The sequence below is a fragment of the Thunnus thynnus genome, chromosome 9 (assembly GCF_963924715.1).
Source record: "Thunnus thynnus chromosome 9, fThuThy2.1, whole genome shotgun sequence".
In the NCBI taxonomy this organism is placed as follows: domain Eukaryota; kingdom Metazoa; phylum Chordata; class Actinopteri; order Scombriformes; family Scombridae; genus Thunnus; species Thunnus thynnus.
The window spans coordinates 5,146,782-5,168,701 of NC_089525.1; the positions used below are offsets into that span (position 1 = coordinate 5,146,782).

Below are 21,920 nucleotides of genomic sequence, written 5' to 3' on the forward strand. Positions count from 1 at the left end.
TCATAGTTGTTTTATGGTGCTGATAGTATCTCTCTGGGAATGCAGGTTTTATTTTTATTTTTATTTCTATTTTTTTTACTTTTTATGCACAAAGTTTTTATTGTTGAAAAATTGTTGTTTTATGTCTATAATGTGGTCAGGTAATGTCCTAAGGTATTTTGTTTTGTTATTTGGGGGCTTCCCAAAGTGAAATTCTGCCAATTATGTTAAAATGGCAATGAAGTATTGAATCTTAAATATTGAACTATTTTCTAAAAGCTTGTGCCTTCTCCTAATATGTTTCCAATCGCATTAATATACTAGCCCTCTGATGGCACTGTACATTCACATAGTAAGAAGTTATATTAAATATTAACTAACTAATAATAGCTAACATCAGCTCTTTAATAATGTACTTTTTGGCACCAAGACAAACTCTTTTGATGATCCTTTGGATTGGGATGGACTGAGTGTATCTGTGTTGAGGCCTGACACATCCTCCAAGTCTGACCAAAATCAACTGATTACTGAATGCAGGCCTACCGGTGGAAAACATTAGCAAGCTAACTTAGAAAACACAGCATGTAAATAAGTCATCCTCAGAAACACATTTCTCTTATTTTGGTTGATGCTAACTCCCCACACCATGACTGGGCCATGTCTGTCCACTGAACTCGCCTGCTAAAACAGGAAACGCTGACCCAATAGTTGAAATAATGAATGAATGAATGAATGAATGAATGAATGAATGAAATGAATGAATTTTGAATTAATGATGATTATTATTCAATGTTATATCATTAAAAAAAACATGTCATTGGATGCCAAATAACAGATTTGTTACAGTTGGATTATCATTATCATTAGTTTCTCAGGAAGCAAAACAATCATGTGAATAGAAAATATATTTATGAGTGTTAAACAAATGCAACGGTTTGAAATTTGACATTCAACCTTTAATTAGGTCTTGTTCTTGATCATGAACAGCGCCTAATCAAAGAAAATTTGATGTCATTTAACTAAAAACTATGCATTTTCACAAAATTTAGGACTATTATCATTGTGCGCCATTAAAAATGATAATCACAAAACATTGGTAAAACAGGCCTATAGTGGATGGATTTGAACACTGATTTTCTAATCCTCCTATACTCAGGCTGTAGCCACCAGCCAGCTATAGGGACAGTATGGTTAAAATGTTATGTTTATCTTATCTATAGGCCTACACTTATCAGTCTGGTTCTTCTTAATTACTTAAGATTTTTTTTTTTTAATTTTTTTGTTTTTGTTTTTTTAAAAACAATAAATTCAGAACAGGATTAGAATAGATTTATATTTTAAATATGACAAAATATTGTTTGTACAGCAGCAACAGTAATGTTTCCATCAGCAATACACATATTTATACACATATAAATCCAATAATATCTCACTGGAGAGAAATCAAAAATGTCAGTAAAGTAAATAATATTCCTGACATGAAAATACTGAATAAAGTTTAGAAAGAATGAAGAACACAGACATCAGTCAGTATCAGTCCCTCCTCCTGTCCTCACGTTCTCTGAACGCCCCCTGTGGGATGATACCGTTCCCATTGAGAGATGCTAATCTAACCAAGCGGGTAGGTCACTTCACTTGAAAAGTGAAGCCAATGTGGACGTGCCTTAAACATGCATTCTTTCTAATGGCCAGCAGGGGGCGATCCCATTGGCTGCAAAAAGAAGTCAGATTGTATGGAAGTCTATGAGAAAATGACCCTACTTCTCACTTGACCTACGATCCCAGTAAACACTTTACTAATGAGTTTGTGGTCTCAGTCGCTAATATCAAGTCTTCTTCAATGCATCATGATGTTCATTTTGTAAATGATGGCCCCATTTAGAGTAAAATAGATGATAAAGCAGCGTATGCTTTAAATCGTGGCTATATTGTGATTGACAAGTCGGTACCACAGCAACAACATTGATTACGTAACGTAAGCATGGCGTAACCCTAGATTCACAGAGTATAGGTATAGCTGCTGCTCTTTCACAGTGTGTTTTCAGTTCATGAAAGTTAACTGTAACATTTTGGTCACCTAAAAAAGTCTTTGGTTTGGTTGTGATAAAAGGTCCTCTAAGGAGTCAGATGTTCAGTTTTTTAGGTGTGTACATTTTGTTTTAATGGTTTTGGCTTGTTTTGTGGCAGCAGAAATTAGCATTAGCATTAGCATTATCACTGTTAACCATAGATTGTAAATGCACCGTGCTAACCAAGCTATCAGCTAGCGCTATGGTCAGCTCCACCCTCTTGTCCAAATATGGTCACTTCTGGCTCCAAAAGTCAAACATGGCGATGGCCAAATCCAAGATGGCGATGGTCAAATTGTTAAACTTGAGGCTTCAGAACTGCAGTTCGCAAACCAATGGTGATGTCAAGGTGACTACGTCCATATTTTTTTTTTACACTCCATGAATTTAACTGATTGTGTTTGTGTCCTCTGTTGGACATATTTTTGTAGCCAGGACTACAAAAATAAAACACAAGTTGTAATAAACTGTTGTTTTCCTTTACATGTTTTATATTGAGCATAAAAACTATCGCTCAGCAAAACTCACTTCCCAACCTTTTAAACATACTGTATAATGTATTTCAAGTTATCCATAATAACCATACAATAAAGTAACAGAGATGAGTGAATTTGATTATAAGACAGTGCAGCTCAGGATATATGATAGTGCCCCTCGGTAAACAGTCAGTAAAACTTGTTAATTCCAAGTACCTTGCAATGCAGACATTTAGGGTGATGTGTTATACTGTGTCCTTCTCTCTGTGTCTTTATGTTTCCTTCATTTTGATGCAGTCAGTTTTTTTGTGGTCAGGAAACCTCCCACTGGGATTTTAAGTGGGAGCAAGAAGTTAATGGTGAGAGGCATTTAGTGTCAGTCTACTATTTTAAAAAAGCCAGGGAATGTAATATAATCATTAGCATTTACATTTAGAGTGGAAACAAAGGAGACCTCAGTCACTTAAGGTGACATTCTCAAACTTTTAATAGATCTGTCACTGTAACAATCAGCACTAATCAGTATAAACAATTACTGAATATCATTTTCTTTCTTCCTTCGTCTGGTACATGTAAATATTACGGTCATAACCAACCATTTTACATGATATACTTCAAACAAAACTACACATGTCCAATGATGCCTTCGCAACCTTTTGACAAACATGCAGCTGTCCTGCAGCGGACTTTAAACTGCATATTGATTTCGCCTGTCTTTTTCAATCAGAGTAATCTAAACTCTCTTTGCTAAGAAAACAATTAAGACAAATGAGATCGCAATTAAGACAATTACTGCTAACGATTAACACTAATGATTGTTAACAGAGGGCTTCAGAATGGGGCTACCACTGCAGCAGCTGCAGAGGAGGGGAGTGAAGAGAATGAAATATCAGAGGAAGACAGGAAGCCACTACAACGTTGAAAGTACAATAACTCCACAGGAGTTTGTCTTGTCGTCATTGGTGCAGATATGGACAATTTATGTGGTGACATAACAAGATACTGTACTGACACACTATGGCTCTAGCTGTAATTTCAGCGCTGAATGGCAGTTGGCACATTTGTTGACATTTGGCATTTGTCTGGTTAATTGTGTAATGAATTTTGGCATAGCACTGCAAGTGTAATGCCCTCTTTCTCAGTGTTAAACCTGCCAAAACCATAAATCCCTCTATTAAGTTCTAACTATAGCTACTACCTTCCTTAACCTACTATATGTTCTGATCTTTGGATGGAACATGCTGCAGGCTACGCTACATTAAAGCCCACACTGTTGTGTCTGTTGTATTGTGTTGTACTCTGTTTGATGAGCAAGCTACAGTTAAAGCTGTACCTTTGTCTGTACCTATGTTTCTCAATTAATCCAAAAGTAGTATTCTTAACATGTCTTCATACCAACTTTCCACTGAAGAAACACCCTTGTCCTTCTTACTTTATAGAACATTGTTCCAATTAGCTTCTCATCATGGTGATTTTTGCCTGGCTGTTAAAGGATAGTTTCATATTTTTTCAAGTCTGTCTTAAACAACTAGTCAGGTGTTTCCTTGCTGAACTGTGGTGGAGGTGGAAGAGGAAATTTTGCAGTAAAAGGACTGTAAGTTTGGCAGATACTCAATTTGTCCACCCAATTTGACTGCTGAAGCCTCATATGAGCTTCAGCTAAAGTTTTGATTATACTTTTTCACAGTGTGAGGGCTGTGGATTTTGTCCCCTATCACTGACATTGAAATTGCTTTAAGAGGGGATTTTTTTAGGACCAATATGAAGAGGAGAATGATTACAGCAAGCAAAACCTGTTTAAATATTCATATGGATACCTGACTGTTGTTTTAAGACAGATGTGAAAAATGTGAACCTATCCTTTAATATACACTAAAGGGTTAAACTCGTATCCAATCTGTTTCCTTGTACATTTCAAAAACATATACCACTGTCTGTATCACACTTCATATAGGACATTTTTGAGGCATAGGTGACCTATGTAGACATCGAGGGTGCCACTAGCTGGAGGGGTGCGAAAGAGGAGAAAAAAAATCTGCCTGCAGCCCTTTTTATTTTGTGGCTCCATGTGTTTCACTTGCTCACAATGCTATCATTCATACAACAACATGGATTTTCTGGTTACTTATGTTCCATGTGAACATCACATCCTGAATATCAAAATCAATAGACTCATAGCCAGGATGCTGTAGTGCATGCACTTAAATGATTTGTCAGTAAAACAATAGGTATAGTTATAAATAATTGTTTTGCATCCACTGTATATCAGCAACATTCTAACATTCAAGTGAAAACTGCATTTGAACCTCAGAATTTTGTTCATGCTGGAGATGAAGACAAGCTGTCTAAATCGTGGCCAAAAGCAGATCCATTTACATCCTCTCTCGGTGGACAGTATACATATACTTTGTAGGGCACTAAACAAATGTTACTGGAAAGCTGTGATGCTACTCAGTTTAAGAAAAAAAAGAATAGAATACTGTATACTGTAAACATGGTCAGAATATCATGTGAGTAGGAGTTGAATGAAGTAGAATCAATTTGTTATGAAACAAAACTACACTAATCAATACTTTTATATTAACTACGGATCAAATGACTAACTTTATGTGTGATGTGAAAAACACCCACAAGAATCAACTCTGCAGTCCCACTCGGCTCTACAGAGCCTTTTTTTTGTTCATTCTTTTGGTTTTCTAACCCACAACTCTGCTTTCATCAGACTTATTTCCAGCAGAAAACTGTTTTAATGAAGACCAACTTTATGTATCTTGCCCAGCAGAAAACAGCTGACTGATAAGCATTTAGCATTTAAAGAGCCAGATATTTCCTTCAGGACTTGGTGGAGACCAAAGTAGAGTTATGAGGAATTTAAATACGAATGCTAATATTGTGCCGTGACTGCTAGATGTGTAAATAGGTGATGGTGGCCAGATTCTTTCATAATATATCTGTGTTGTGTTTTTAGCTAATTCTGCCACCCAATCTGTTTCCATTAAATTACATGTGTGTGGGTGGCTGGGAGTGTGTAAGAATAACTACTTTAATACTGCAACAGCTGATGGGGAGGAAAGTCTAAACAGTCTAAAATTATTGTTCTGCTCTTAAGGGTGACACATTAGACAATAATTCACACAGTGAGATGGAGTCATTGTTAGAGAGTAGTCAAATCACAACGAGTGATAGCCAGTAACCTCCCATACATGATGTTTTCAAGGTTTGGAGGAGTAATCTAGTGAACATAGCTTGTTTGAGTCCCCACAGAACCTGAAAAAATACTGTCACAGTGCCCCTGAGCAAGCCGTTTCATCTCCAGCTGCTCCAGTGGAGAGGCTCAGAGGGTGACGCAAGAATGAGGTTGTATGTGGTATAAATGTCTGAAAGTGAATGTGTCTTTGAAAAAGTTTATCAGGTACAGCAGCTGAGCAATACAAAACACTGCTGTCATACACCCATGAGGTGACTCAGAGGTTAGGCTCATCACCATAAGCACGACTGTACCAGAAAGGATCCCTCACACTGTCTAAAGGAGTGTATTCATTATCTCTCAGTGGGTTTCTGAATGCCCACAGTTTCATTAAGAATCTAACTTAATGCAGGTTATATAATTATGCAATAATTGAGTGTTTGGCCACTTGGGGGCAACATAAACAAGCTGTGAACACAATACTGACATATCAACACCTTTTAAGTTTGTGTGGTAAACTTGTTAGCAAACAGTTACCTGTTAACACATGCAGCAGTTACTGGCCAACATTAGCATTCATTTGGAGTGGTGTCTCTGACGACCTGACAAATGTTAAATTAAACAATAACATTGTCAATGTTTCCTATATTAGGATACTTAGAAGACCATTTTGACATTGTCCATCTTTTTTTTTTTAATTAGAAAGGTTATTTGGATTACTTAATTGATTGTAATCTAACTTTGGTTTGTCTCGAGATGAGGCGCTTAAGGTGTTTTTTTGTTTGATTGTTTGTTTTTTTTTTTGTTTTTTTAAAGTTTGCTCAGTTCAGGTGCAGACCTGCTGCAAACAGCATGTGCTAGCTGCCCCTAACCAAGTTTTTGTTGTTGTTGTTGTTTTGTAAATAGTTTTTTTGTTGCTGTTTTTTTTCTACCACCTCATGCCAAAACCAGGTTGAACTGCTTTTGTTTATCTGGTGTCTTCTAAAAAATAAGTATACACTTGGTGAAGATTACTCCTGCTTCTACATGTCCTTCCTCCACCACTCAGACAATTCTTACAGTAGGTATTTCTGCTTTGATGTGAGTTCACACATGGGCAGTCAATCGTGTATGAGCTAGTGTCATGAGCCGGTATAAAATATGTATAAATAGTTCTACTGAATCACTGCATAAATAAGTATTTTGACTATGAGCCAAGTTTGGTTGTGTGTGAGTGTGTATCTTTGTCTCTGCATGTGCAATAACCTGTGTAATGAGCCCCATCATCTCCTCTAAGCAGAATGTGTTTAGGCATCAACTGATTGTTGGTAATGAAAAGAAAATAAGAATGATGCATCTGTAAAAGTTGCTTTTTTTATCTAAATAACAGCAAGAATTGCACCTCATCCTACCTCTGCTGTTATGGGGGGGGGGGCTGTAGGGGGGTCAATAGCAATGCATTAATTTAAGAGACCTGCAGTAAAAAAAAAAAAAAAAAAAGAAAAAAGAAAAAAAAGGAAATTCTATGATGATTGTTTTTCTGAATTGTCATTGTTTCACATTACCATCACCACAATATTTGCATTTGTTGCTAATACATAATGGATGGTGTTATTCAGCCACTTCTTCCCCCAACCATTATCCCAATTACTACTGCACTTTATGCCACCACTACAGTCATTGTAATTATTACATAGTGGGCTAGGATGAGAATTTTATAGTTCCCTCTCTGTCCCATTACCATTAGAGTGTCAAGGCTAATTTCTAAAGGCTCGTCTCATCATGAATCTATCCTTCATCTGTCTGCCTTTAGCACTAAAAGAAAAGAAAGTTTGAATTCCCTGTATTGTGGTTTGACAAGTGTTGAAAAACAGGAGATGGAGTGTTTCGATGGGTATATACAGTACATAGCATTGCAGATGCTGCTGCTTTGATTTTTACAGAACTTGAAGGGACTTGGTACAGTGTTTGACAGATTGTTCCGACGAGCAGTGTCATTGTTGTGGGGACAGTAAACATTTCACAGTAGCCACACAGTGAAGGCAAGGCACATCCATGGTGTAATTTCCAATAACCCTTCCTTTTTTTTTCTTTGAAGATGTGTATTGAAAAATTACAAATACAATATAATAAGCAATAAAGTGCAACTAGTGTCAAAGTGTAGATATTCACTTAGTCCTTTGCTATTTTTTTAAACAAAGTTCACAATTTAAAAAAAACCCATGCATAAGACACAAATCAAAAATATAATGAACAGATAAAGTGCTGTGTGAATAAAGTGCACTGAGCTCAGTGTATATTCAATTCAGTCTGGAAACACCTCATTGAGTGCACGTAAGGCCCTCAGATCAACGATCCAGCATGTGTCACAGAAAGAGAGTGTGTTACTCAACATACTGCAACAGGGAATGCTAAGGGAAAGCTAATTCAGCTTCTCTAAAGAAATTATCTTTTAATTTTAAAGTTATTCGACATCAACCCTTGATCACAAAGCCATGTTATACCTTACTTTTGATGAATGTTGTTGCTGCAGAGATGTCATCTCGGCAGGTCTTGTTAGTGACAAGAACTGAGTACCACAAGGCAAGGACTCAAATGCACAACTCAGACACAAAGCAAAACAAAAATCAAAGTCTCTTTACTTGGGCAAAAAGGGTCAGTACACAAGAAGGCAGTCAAACACAGGCAGACAAATCCAAAGGAGTAGGCTGAGGCAAGGTCAAAAACTGGGCTAAAGTCACACACTGAGCTAACTAACAGCAGGAATAGCTGGAACTCTTGTCACAGGAAACAAAAATGAACTGGCACAAGGGGAAGGGAGGAGATAGGGTGCTTTTCATTACGCTAACTCTACGCTTCCTTGTGTCCTCTCTCCTCCGTGTCCCAGAAACTGATCTCCCTTCACCATCATGGAGGATCTTCCAATCCCTTAAATGCATCTGGAGGAGATGAGGTGTGAGGAGAGAGGCGGCTCCTGGAGGAGCTTGGAGCGAGAAACCACAGGTGTATCCTACGCGGACATTTTTGACCGAACAGCATCTGATGGGACAGCAAACAGTCAGGCTGTTGCTGTAATACAGCAGATCAGGAAAACTACCTCTGGAAAATGAATGAAAGCACAAACAGCAGCTGATACTGTATTGTTCAGTTCTTGACATTTCAAAAACAAGGAACGTGTGAGGAGCCTTGACAGGGAACGCAGAGACGTACATTGGAGTAGAAATAAAATAAGTTTCTACCAGGACTTTTCTAAAGCCACACAGGATTGCCACCACTCCTTCTTGGACTGCAAAAGCCTTCTTCATGCTGCACATATGTTTGAAAGTGCATGAATGCTTTCACTAACATGAGGTAAATGTTGTCAGTGTAAAACAAAACCAAAAAGGGTAACTCAAAAACAGACAAGGCTTGGTAAGTGCGGAAGGGATCAGAGAACAGAGGCCTGTACTACGAAGCAGGATTTGGGATTAGCGAGGTAACTTCAGGTTTAACTCTGGGTTTTCAGTCCTACGACGGTGGTTCATTTCTTACCAGGGTTCATCACCATGGTAACTTGTGCTGAACAGCTAACCTGCTCCGGAGCAGGTTAACTTCAGAGGATCAACCTGTCAACACTGAGACCACTGACCAATCAGATCACTGGGAAAAAAAAGTCATCATTCCTACAGGATCCCGACATTGACAAAAGTCCTGCAAAAGTCCCACAGAAAATAAAAGATGGCTCGGTCCAGATCTAAAAGCACTCTCCTAGGTGGGATAAAAACAGAACTGATCAGTAAAAGCAAAGGTAAAATCACTGCTTTAATGATTAAAACCTTTCCTTCAATGGTCAGTCCTCTAAGTCCCCAGTACCCTAGTCTTTGCCGTACTTTCCCTACCACGTCTGGCCAATTTGTTCTCCCTCCACCTTCCCTGTCCCAGTATTTTCTGGTCAGTCTGGGTCATAGTCAAAGGGAGTCCTGTCGTCTCAGTCGCTGTCCATGGTCCATAAAACTGGGCTTGGGTCTTGCCTCTGTTTAGTTTAGACCCAGAGGCCTGTCCAAACCAGTCAGTCAAGTCCAGCGTCCTGTTGACAGATAAAAGGTCAGTGCATAAAATGTTCACGTCGTCCATATATAAAACACACTTGGTAACAAGTCCCCTGCTCCCTGGAACTCCCACCCCATTGATTCGTTAGTCCCGTCTCAAGACCTGTGGCAGTGGTTCTATACAGGTGACATAGAGGAGGGCAGATAACAGACAACCCTGACGGACGCCACATTTGATATCGACTGCTTTTGTCAATGCCCGTTAACAACGAATTTGCTGGTAATACCCCGGTACAGCAATCCCAGCCAAGCTACAAACCTCCCAGGGAAACCCATTTTTGGCAGTACCTGGAAAAGGTACTGGTGCGAGACCCGATCAAAGGCTTTCTCAAAATCTAGATTGAGGACTACTAGCCGGATGTTTCTGTCTCTCGCATAACAGATGGTGTCTAGGATCAGTACGAGGCTGTCGGTGATCTTCCTCCCCGGGATGGCACAGGCTTGTTCCCGGTGAATCACCTCTTCTAAAACCAAGGACATATGTGATGCTAAAACTTTACTAAAAAGTTTGCAGTCAAAATTTAAAAGTGTGATAGGTCTCCAGTTCTTCAGGTCAGTCTTGTCTTTGTTTTTGTGAAGAAGAGTCACTATCCCTACTCTAAAGCTGTCAGGAAGTCGGGAAAAACGCTCAAAATCCATAAAAACAGTAAGCAAGTCAGGTGCTAAAATGTCCCAAAAAGTCAGATAAAATTCCAAGGGAAGTCCATCTTGTCCTGGGGACTTCCCTTTCTTAAAACTCATAAGACATTTATTTAACTCAAAAATACTAAAATCTTGGGATAAAAGCACACTGTCCTTTACTGTGTTTTCAATGAATTTTAAGACTTCAGTCATGGTGTCCATTTCAATGTTTTTTTCTTTGTACAATTCTCCATAAAAATTTTCAACCGTTTCATTAATCTCCTCCATTGTGTCAGCCGTGCACCCATTGTCTTTTCTTAGTTTTAAAATGTTCCCCCCTTTATTTAAAATTTTCTTGAAGAAATATCGAGTGCACTTCTCTCCCTCTTCTATTTCCCGTTCCCTGCTCCTTAAAATGACACCCTTACTTTTTATTTCTGCTAAAACCGACATCTCTGTTTTAATTTGTTTAATCTCCTCATTAAAATCCATTCCATTTTGATTTAGTTTAAAATAGCGCTGTAGTCGTTTTTGCAGTCCCACCATGCTTCTGTCTTCTTTACTCTTTTTTTCTCTTACCTGCTTTTCTAAAGAAAGTCTGGGTCTTTCCCTTCACCATTTCCCACCAGTGTGCACGTGAATCGTAAAAGTCTTGAAGGGTCTGCCACTCTTGGTAGTGCTCCCTGTATTGACTAATGAGCTCCTTATCTTCTAACAGGGAGCAGTTGTGTTTCCACAGACCACTTCCTAATGTCACACCTGAGGAGAGTGAAAGAGTGCAGGAAAGCATTAGGTGATCGGAAAAGAAAACAGGAGTCAATCTAGCATTGGTTGGTGGGCAGTCCCGTGTAAAAATATAGTCGATGCGAGAGGCTCTGGTGCCATCACCACTGAACCAGGTGAAGCCTTCCTCTCTAGGATGCCTGATTTTAAAACAGTCCTGGAGTTTAAAATCCTTGCAAATGCCCTGTAATAAAACCGATGTTTTATCAACTTTAAAATTATCCCCTGCTCCTTTTTTATCATTTCTACTTAAAATACAGTTAAAATCACCCCCTACAACTAATGGTACCCTACCTAGCATGTGGAACTGCAGGTCTTCTAAAAGGTCATACCTGTCATTCTTTTCATTAAAGCCATAAATATTCAAATGGTTAAAATCCTGTCCCATAAAAGTCAAATGTGTTAAAAGTGCCCGACCGTCTCTCACCACAGTGCTGCCCTTCACCAGAACTTGAGGATTTTTCATTAAAATGGCCACTCCATCGTTCTTGTTTTGATTCGACCCGCTCCATATTGATGATTTTGGCAACATATCCTCCCACTGTCTGTACTGTTTTAAAAACGGTAGGCCACATTCCTGTATAAAAAACACATCTGACTTAAAAGAACGAAGAAAGGATAAAAGACTTTGGGCTCTAACTCTCGACTTCACACTTCTCACATTGATAGTTGAGAAGGTGAGTGTCATGAGTATGGTTAAAAACAACAGGTATGAAATTTTAAAAGACTAAAAAGGAGATTAAAACATTAAAATACCTTTAAAAAGTAAAACAAATGTTAGGCAATTTCTTGTGAATGTAGCTCTTCCTTCACTCCCACTGGTGAAGAGTGAAGGGGTTGAGCTCCATTCCCCGACCGGACTCTTGGAAGATAAAACGGACACTGTGGTGCCTCTGCATGCCGGCATGGGGGGCCTACATGGTTACCACAAGTTAAAACAACTAAAACCTTTAAAAGTGCCAATAAATATGCTAAAAGGCTCAAAAATACCAATAAATAACTAAAATACCTTAAAACCAACCAAAATAAAGGAAATTAAAAGATACTTACCTTTCTGTTTGGCCTGGTCAAGGTGTTACTTACCGGAGAGTAAAGTTAGACAGCCCTCTGAGCCAATGAATTCCTATTTGTGCAAGATGAACAACGACAAATAGAATTGAAATACTTTACACAAGGAATAAAGAGAATATCCTCCCAAGCAGCAGTAATAAATAAATGCCACAACAGGCAAGAATTTTTACCACCAACAGGAGGCGACCGCAATCTTAGCCAAAAGGCTGAGAAGCAATCGGTATGCACAATATATTTTCTACATGTAACCGGCAAGAAACTTTGTCAGAGAGCAGGAACCTGTGATTGACATACCCCGCCGCAATGCTGAGGATTGGTTTTCAGACGCGGGCTACCAGACAACAAAAGTAGGCAGGTGGCCGCAGACACTCCAGTGAGGACAAACGCAGGGAAAATGCTGTGCAGATTCAACGTGTATTTCGCAGCTATTTGCAATACGGCAACGTTCCCTCTCTGTCATGTTTGTCTGCTAATCAAATCAGAGGTGCAAATCTCACTCTGTGTCACTCTGCATTGCACGCCACACTTTTGCCCCAGTTGTCATGGCTGATATGCAGCCATCTGAGACAGGCAGACTGAGGAGGCTGCTGCATTTCTTCTGAGTAATTGGCATTCCACAAAGCAGAGAGAAGGGTGCACCGTTCCCAGCGGCACTGCAATGCCAGGTTGATGCGTGGAGTGAACGGAGCAAGCCCCTTTTTCAACTCCAAGTGCAAAAAATCCTTTTAATATGTTGTCCCCTTATAGAGGACGTATCAGATATTAAACTGATAAGAACAGAATTTTCTTTCGAAAAAAATTTATTGACACTCATTTCAAACACATTTCATCAAAGTTGTTCATATTCATGACATAAAAGTTACCTTGAAAATGCAATTCATAAATAAATAAATCAGTGTGATCTGTAAAACCACAATTAAAACAATAAAACTTTTGTTTTAAGAGGTATTACAGATAAAACCAGCATTGTCACAGGTAAAAGCCATTCATAAAACACTTCTCATGTGGATGACAGTATGTTTTGAGTGTCCATTTTAAAAGTCTTTAAAAAGGAGTGCATTTCGTTAAGATGTTTTTGCCAGGTCCTTCTTTGTGCAGGAGCGCAGTTTGTCCCTACCAAGGGTAACTCATTCCGCTCTCCCAAACAACGGGTCTCTCGGGATCCTGTCGTGGTGGTCAGAGGAGACCCTCACCCTGATGCTCCTTCCCACCTGCCTCACCCGGAGAGCCAGACCGCCGCTGCTTTGACCTTTTTGCGTGTAGCTCCGGCTCCTTCCTCCGAATGGGCACAGAGGCGATGCTTCTTTGTGGCTGTGTCCTAGGCCATCCGGATCACAGCCACGGGGGGGATCTGCATGTGCTTTCTTACCAGCAAGTTTCTGGAGGTCCACATGGCGTCTTTGATGGCAGCTAGGGTGAGCCACTGCTTGGCAAAGTCATTCTTTTTTATCGCTGTTTGGCTCACCCCATAGAGCACTAGTTGTGCTGTGAGGACCTCCCTTGCTGGCAAGTACGGGAATTGTAAGGAGCCGGCTGTTGCCCACTGGTCTACGGCAGCACTGCACTCCCAGAGCAGATACCTCACCGACTCAGGCGTGCCACAACCAGGTCGGGGGCAGGTTGAGAGCGTTGACATGCCCCGGGAGTGCATAACGGACCTGACTGGGAGGATCTCATGAGCCACCATCCATGACAGGTCCCGGAGTCTGTTTGGAAGAGCAGAATGGTTGACGTTGCGCCAAACTGTCGAGGGCTCGCCGAATGCGAGCCCGCGCACTGGACTCACTGGTTCCCGCTCCTGCACAACAGAAATCAGAGACCGATGGTTAGTTAAAATATGCAACTCCTCCTGCTCCAAGTTAAAATGCTTTAAGAACGTCTGGATAAAAGCATAAACCGGTGGCAGGTTAAAAGACACAGGCACTTTAAGATCCGTGGGTAAAATCTTCATTTTTCTGAGGTAAGAGCCCATCCAGAATCGTGTCATTGCTTTTGTCTTGGGGTTTCCGGATGGGTCTGTAGCTGTTTTGAGGTGTAGTGTGATGTATCTACTTCCTAAAAACAAATATAAATCGGGCACTCCTTTTCCTCCTTTTTCTTTTGGCTTCTTCATGATGTCTCTTCTTAGCCTTTCCCACTTCGAGCCCCACAGAAAATAAAAGATGGCTCGGTCCAGATCTAAAAGCACTCTCCTAGGTGGGATAAAAACAGAACTGATCAGTAAAAGCAAAGGTAAAATCACTGCTTTAATGATTAAAACCTTTCCTTCAATGGTCAGTCCTCTAAGTCCCCAGTACCCTAGTCTTTGCCGTACTTTCCCTACCACGTCTGGCCAATTTGTTCTCCCTCCACCTTCCCTGTCAAATTTAATCCCCAGTATTTTCTGGTCAGTCTGGGTCATAGTTAGAGGGAGTCCTGTCATTTCAGTCGCTGTCCATGGTCCATAAAACTGGGCTTGGGTCTTGCCTCTGTTTAATTTAGACCCAGAGGCCCGTCCAAACCAGTCAGTCAAGTCCAGCGTCCTGTTAACAGATAAAAGGTCAGTGCATAAAATGTTCACGTCGTCCATATATAAAACACACTTGGTGACAAGTCCCCCGCTCCCTGGAACTCCCAATCCATTGATTCGTTGGTCCCTTCTCAAGACCTGTGCCAGTGGTTCTATACAGGTGACATAGAGGAGGGCAGATAACGGACAACACTGACGGACGCCGCAGTTGATATCGACTGCTTTTGTCAGATGCCCGTTACAACGAATTTGCTGGTAATGCCCCGGTACAGCAATCCCACCCAAGCTACAAACCTCTCTGGGAATCCCATTTTTAGCAGTACCTGGAAAAGGTACTGGTGCGAGACCCGATCAAAGGCTTTCTCAAAATCTAGATTGAGTACTACTAGCCGGATGTTTCTGTCTCTCGCGTAACAGATGGTGTCTCGGATCAGTACGAGGCTGTCGGTGATCTTCCTCCCCGGGATGGCACAGGCTTGATCCGGGTGAAACACCTCTTCTAAAACCAAGGACATACGTGATGCTAAAACTTTACTAAAAAGTTTGCAGTCAAAATTTAAAAGTGTGATAGGTCTCCAGTTCTTCAGGTCAGTCTTGTCTTTGTTTTTGTGAAGAAGAGTCACTATCCCTACTCTAAAACTGTCAGGAAGTCGGGAAAAACGCTCAAAATCCATAAAAACAGTAAGCAAGTCAGGTGCTAAAATGTCCCAAAAAGTCAGATAAAATTCCAAGGGAAGTCTATCTTGTCCTGGGGACTTCCCTTTCTTAAAACTCATAAGACATTTATTTAACTCAAAAATACTAAAATCTTGGGATAAAAGCACACTGTCCTTTACTGTGTTTTCAATGAATTTTAAGACTTCAGTCATGGTGTCCATTTCAATGTTTTTTTCTTTGTACAATTCTCCATAAAAATTTTCAACCGTTTCATTAATCTCTTCCATTGTGTTAGCCGTGCACCCATTGTCTTTTCTTAGTTTTAAAATGTTCCCCCCTTTATTTAAAATTTTCTTGAAGAAATATCGAGTGCACTTCTCCCCCTCTTCTATTTCCCGTTCCCTGCTCCTTAAAATGACACCCTTACTTTTTATTTCTGCTAAAACCGACATCTCTGTTTTAATTTGTTTAATCTCCTCATTAAAATCCATTCCATTTTGATTTAGTTTAAAATAGCGCTGTAGTCGTTTTTGCAGTCCCATCATGCATCTGTCTTCTTTACTCTTTTTTCTCTTACCTGCTTTTCTAAAGAAAGTCTTGGTCTTTCCCTTCACCATTTCCCACCAGTGTGCATGTGAATCGTAGAAGTCTTGAAGGGTCTGCCACTCTTGCTACTGCTCCCTGTATTGACTAATGAGCTCCTTATCTTCTAACAGGGAGCAGTTGAGTTTCCACAGACCACTTCCTAATGTCACACCCGAAGAGAGTGAAAGGGTGCAGGAAAGCATTAGGTGATCGGAAAAGAAAACAGGGGTCAATCTAGCATCGGTTGGTGGGCAGTCCCGTGTAAAAATATAGTCGATGCAAGAGGCTCTGGTGCCATCACCACTGAACCAGGTGAAGCCTTCCTCTCTGGGATGCATGGTTTTAAAACAGTCCTGGAGTTTAAAATCCTTGCAAATGCCCTGTAATAACACCGATGTTTTATCCACTTTAAAATTATCCCCTGCTCCTTTTCTATCATTTCTACTTAAAATACAGTTAAAATCACCCCCTACAACTAATGGTACCCTACCTAGCATGTGGAACTGCAGGTCTTCTAAAAGGTCATACCTGTCATTCTTCTCATTAAAGCCATAAATATTTAAAAGGTTAAAATCCTGTCCCATAAAAGTCAAATGTGTTAAAAGTGACCGTCTCTCACCACAGTGCTGCCCTTCACCAGAACTTGAGGATTTTTTATTAAAATGGTCACTCCATCGTTCTTGTTTTGATTTGACCCGCTCCATATTGATGATTTTGGCAACATATCCTCCCACTGTCTGTACTGTTTTAAAAAAGGTAGGCCACATTCCTGTATTAAAAACACATCTGACTTAAATGAATGAAGAAAGGATAAAAGACTTTGGGCTCTAACTCTCGACTTCACACTTCTCACATTGATAGTTGAGAAGGTGAGTGTCATGAGTATGGTTAAAAACAACATGTATGAAATTTTAAAAGACTAAAAAGGAGATTAAAACATTAAAATACCTTTAAAAAGTAAAACAAATGTTAGGCAATTTCTTGTGAATGTAGCTCTTCCTTCACTCCCACTGGTGAAGAGTGAAGGGGTTGAGCTCCATTCCCCGATCGGACTCTGGGGGTTGGCCTTGGACACAGTGTCGCATTTAATTTTGAGTCTCTAGGGTTTGATTGCAGAGCTATTGTTAAAAACGAGACCTCATTTGGTGAACTGGAGGGGAAGACTCTGGGTTCCTCCACAGATGAACTGTCTGAGAAAATCCCAACTCTTCCCCTCTTCTCTGAGACTACAGGAGACTCAGAGGACAATTCTGATGCAGGCCTCTTTGATTGCTGGGCTGCGGGGAGGGGGGCATCCTCGCTGTCTTCTTGTGATTGGACTTCTTCACATTCAGAGCTAGCTCCGCCCTCTGCCTGCATCACCCCATCCTCCACAGAACTCTCCACTGGTGGGGCTGTTGCAGACCCCTCCCCCACTCCCGCCTCACCTGATTCCTCTCCTCCAATCACAGGATTTGGCGGGAGATTTGAATTTTCCTGCCCAGCCTCTTCTGGTAGCTCTCTTAAAAGTTCAGCTTGTCTGCCATTTTTCACATTTTCCATTTGCTTTGCTGCCTTCAATTTGTTGGCAAAAGACTTAGGGCAATCTCTGAAGAGGTGGTTTGTTTCTCCACAAAGATTACACCGTCTGCCATTGGAGCACTCCTCAAAGGTGTGCCCAATTTCTCTACATTTCCCACAAACAATCTGCTGGCATGCTTCTGCCAGGTGCCCATGCTCACCACACTTGCGGCAGAGCTTGGGCTGACCCTGGTATTGAATGTAGCCCCTGTTTTCTCCCAGAACTACCATGGATGGCAGATGTTTCAAGCCTTGGAATCCTTGGGGGTCCTGCCATTGTTGGATGGGGACCCTCCAAGCGCAATTCCAAATGCCATCCTCATCTCTCACTTTCGTAGCCTGGCCTTTAACAGTGCAGTATCTCCCCAGCCACAAACAAATGCCCTCTGCATTCACTGTCTCATTGAACATCCTAACAATAACCGTTTTCAAAGCATTATCAGTCAGTTTCTCAACATTGAAAGCAGAAAACTGGGGTTTCACATTTTCAAAGCGTGTCCAGAACTCTCTTAGCAAAACAGCAGATCGAAAACTTACATCAAAGCCTTTGTTGTTTGGCAAGGTCAATATACAATTCAGGTCCTCTGGTTTAAAGTTCAATGTTTTCTGAACTAGCTTCCAGGAAAAGTCTAGTCTTGACATCCCTAGAAGCTTTCCATCTCTCTCTTGGAAGATAAAACGGACACTGTGGTGCCTCCGCATGCCGGCATGGGGGGCCAACATGGTGGAGGCACCACAAGTTAAAACAACTTAAAGCAACTAAAACCTTTAAAAGTGCAAATAAATATGCTAAAAAGCTCAAAAATACCAATAAATAACTAAAACTAAAACCAACCAAAGTAAAGGAAAATGAAAGAGACTTACCTTTCTGTTTGGCTTGGTCAAGGTGTTACTTACCGCAGAGTACAGTTAGACAGTCCTCTGAGCCAATGAATTCCTATTTGTGCAAGATGTACAACTACAAATGGAGTTGAAATACTTTACACAAGGAATAAAGAGAATATCCTCCCAAGCAGTAGTAACAAACAATATAGGTCTTATTTTTGCAATATTTCTTAACTGAGGAAAACAAGACTGGACAAGCTCATTAACGGGACGGTCAAGTGTCGTATACTGGTCGAAGGTGATACCTTTAGAAGACCTTTGGCCGTGGACTTCTGGGGCCTGTACTACGAAGCAGGTTCTGCATGCCGGGGACATATTTTCCTTAGCTGGCCTCCCCGAGCCTAACATCGGCCACCCAGATAACCAGTACTAGGAAGCTGCCTAGCCACGAGGTCAAACGCGACAAAGAAGACCAGGAAATGCAGCCAAAGTACTACCGTCCCCCTCAGGCGCTCGAGAGGAGCAGGAGACATCAGAAGCGGATCAAAATGCAGAAACGCTTCACGATTTTGCGTGTCATCCTTTCGCAGGGGCCATGCTAATCTTCTCTGTATCGAATCCAATTTTTCATACGTGCTGCCGTAGCAAGCACACAAGTCCTCAGGCGCTGCTTCCCTTTTACTACCCCGTGGGCAGAATGGCCCCTTGACCGCGGTGCAGTCTGGAGGACAGTGGGCGGCACCATTAAGCACGACAAGCGCGAGGGATGGGGCCTTTCTGTCGCTGAAATCGATGTGTTTTCAGTTGCTATCAACTGCCTGCTACTTCTTCGCGCATGCTTGTGAAAATCACAAAGTGGGTAAGGCCAGAAATGGCCTCATGCCAAATGAGGGGGCCACGCACAATTTCTCTGTCACGCAGGAGGCTTCATTTGGGCCCCAAAGCTAAGCATCCACTCCTATGACGCATGACAGGACGGCTCTGAGCATCTGCCTGTGGACTCATGCCTAGGATAAGCCACACTGCGCAGAGTTCTTCATGCCAAACCTCTTAAAAAATTGGTGATATCGTGCTACACAAACAAAATCGACAGGCTGAGCACTTGGCGTGTGTCCGACCTTGGTTGTCGCCCTTCTCTGAAAGCCAGCAGGGGGTGCCGGACTAGATGGCCCATTGGGTCAAAGTTTTACTCCAGGCCCTTTTTCGGGTAAGGCCGAGCCGACGACATTCTTGAGAATGTCGCGTTCGGTATGCACAATATATTTTCTACATGTAACCAGCAAGAAACTTTGTCAGAGAGCAGGAACCTGTGATTGACTTACCCCGCCGCAATGCTGAGGATTGGTTTTCAGACGCGGGCTACCAGACAACAAAAGTAGGCAGGTGGCCGCAGACACTCCAGTGAGGACAAACGCAGGGAAAATGCTGTGCAGATTCAACGTGTATTTCGCAGCTCTTTGCAATACGGCAACGTTCCCACTCTGTCATGTTTGTCTGCTGATCAAATCAGAGGTGCAAATCTCACTCTGTGTCACTCTACGTTGCACGCCGCACTTTTGCCCCAGTTGTCATGGCTGACATGCAGCCATCTGAGACGGGCAGACTGAGGAGGCTGCTGCATTTCTTCTGAGTAATTGGCATTCCACAAAGCAGAGAGAAGGGTGCACCGTTCCCAGCGGCACTGCAATGCCGGGTCGATGCGTGGAGTGAACGGAGCAAGCCCCTTTTTCAACTCCAAGTGCAAAAAAACCTTTTAATATGTTGTCCCCTCATAGAGGACGTATCAGATATTAAACTGATAAGAACAGATACTACACTTGATCTTAGCCAAAAGGCCGAGAAGCGATGAACCCTTGCTGTTTGCTGCCCCGCCCCACCTCCTGCACAGTTCTGGCTCGTCGTGGTGCAGTCGTTTCAAACGACCGCAAGAACGACTGCCGCTTGGCAGCTCCGCCCAGGAGCTCCTTGGTAAGTAGGTAAGTAAGTAAGTAAATAAGTAAGTAAGTGAGCTTTTGTTCATACAGCACTTTTTAAAACACACAGTCACAACGTGCTTTACAGACACATACACGTGCAAAATCGAAACAGATGGATTAATAAAACAGACAAACACCACACAGAGAGAAATCAACCAAAATGAAATAAAACAGGACACGGGAAGAAGAAGGGAGGTATGTAGAAAGGCTTGCGGACGTCAATGGCCTTTGAGGCGTCTTTGAGGGAGGGACGCCCCACAACAGGGTTAATGTGGGACCTACGGCTAGTTCTGGTTAGAAGTCTAGCTGCTGTATTTTGGATTAACTGTAAACGTTTTAAAGAAGACTGACCGAGGCAGGTGTAGAGGGAGTTACAGTAGCCTAACCGGGAGAAAATGAACGCGTGGATTCATTGTTCAAGAACAACGGGGGACAATATAGGCCTTATTTTTGCAATATTTCTTAACTGAGGAAAACAGGACTGGACAAGCTCATTAACGGGACGGTCAAGCGTCGTATACTGGTCGAAGGTGATACCTTTAGAAGACCTTTGGCCGTGGACTTAAACGTTGGGGTGAAGCGGGCCAATGAACTGAGTAGCAGCGGTGACAAGGATCGGTGCTCCCACGCATCTTGTTATGGACAGCTGTTTTTGCTTTTCACAAACACACGAGGCTCTGCCAAACTGCAAAGCCTGCCAAAAATAGATTTAACTCGTGGGTGTTCCTCTCCACGGAAGTCTTTAGTAAAAGGCGAAAGACTTGTACGTTATGAAGAGAAACCAGAGTAAGTACGGCCCGCTCCTCGACAGCAGCCCAAGGAGCCCAGTCGTCCCAGCCACAACCTTCACGGTGAGCCTCACTCGCCTCCCGGGCCACACCCATTCCCCTACCCCGCGCTGCGCTTCAGGGAGTTTTGGGCGCCGGGATTGCTCGTCTGTCACGTCGTTGCCACTAGACCTTCTGGGGCCTGTACTACGAAGCAGGTTCTGCATGCCGGGGACATATTTTCCTTAGCTGGCCTCCCCGAGCCTAACATCGGCCACCCAGATAACCAGTACTAGGAAGCTGCCTAGCCACGAGGTCAAACGCGACAAAGAAGACCAGGAAATGCAGCCAAAGTACTACCGTCACCCTCAGGCGCTCGAGAGGAGCAGGAGACATCAGAAGCGGATCAAAATGTGGAAACGCTTCACGATTTTGCGTGTCATCCTTTCGCAGGGGCCATGCTAATCTTCTCTGTATCGAATCCAATTTTTCATACGTGCTGCCGTAGCAAGCACACAAGTCCTCAGGCGCTGCTTCCCCTTTACTACCCCGTGGGCAGAATGGCCCCTTGACCGCGGTGCAGTCTGGAGGACTTGTGAAAATCACAAAGTGGGTAAGGCCAGAAATGGCCTCATGCCAAATGAGGGGGCCACGCACAATTTGTCTGTCACGCAGGAGGCTTCATTTGGGCCCCAAAGCTAAGCATCCACTCCTATCACGCATGACAGGAAGCCACACTGCGCAGAGTTCTTCATGCCAAACCTCTTAAAAAATTGGTGATATCGTGC

At 42.0% G+C, this 21,920-nt stretch overlaps 4 non-coding genes and 1 pseudogene across 4 annotated transcripts; all 5 read right to left on the reverse strand.

Annotated features, from left to right (window-relative positions):
* Window positions 1-12,881: 12,881 nt before the first annotated feature.
* On the reverse strand, window positions 12,882-13,057 carry LOC137190129 (U2 spliceosomal RNA; annotated as a pseudogene).
* A 5,877-nt stretch (window positions 13,058-18,934) lies between these two features.
* Window positions 18,935-19,041, reverse strand: LOC137190370 (U6 spliceosomal RNA). The gene has a single exon (XR_010930196.1). It is a non-coding gene; the product is annotated as a U6 spliceosomal RNA (small nuclear RNA).
* A 1,004-nt stretch (window positions 19,042-20,045) lies between these two features.
* On the reverse strand, window positions 20,046-20,236 carry LOC137190012 (U2 spliceosomal RNA). Its single transcript, XR_010929851.1, has one exon. It is a non-coding gene; the product is annotated as a U2 spliceosomal RNA (small nuclear RNA).
* An 803-nt stretch (window positions 20,237-21,039) lies between these two features.
* LOC137190138 (U5 spliceosomal RNA) lies at window positions 21,040-21,155 on the reverse strand. The gene has a single exon (XR_010929971.1). It is a non-coding gene; the product is annotated as a U5 spliceosomal RNA (small nuclear RNA).
* Window positions 21,156-21,540: 385 nt separating this feature from the next.
* On the reverse strand, window positions 21,541-21,647 carry LOC137190309 (U6 spliceosomal RNA). Its single transcript, XR_010930136.1, has one exon. It is a non-coding gene; the product is annotated as a U6 spliceosomal RNA (small nuclear RNA).
* Window positions 21,648-21,920: the final 273 nt, after the last annotated feature.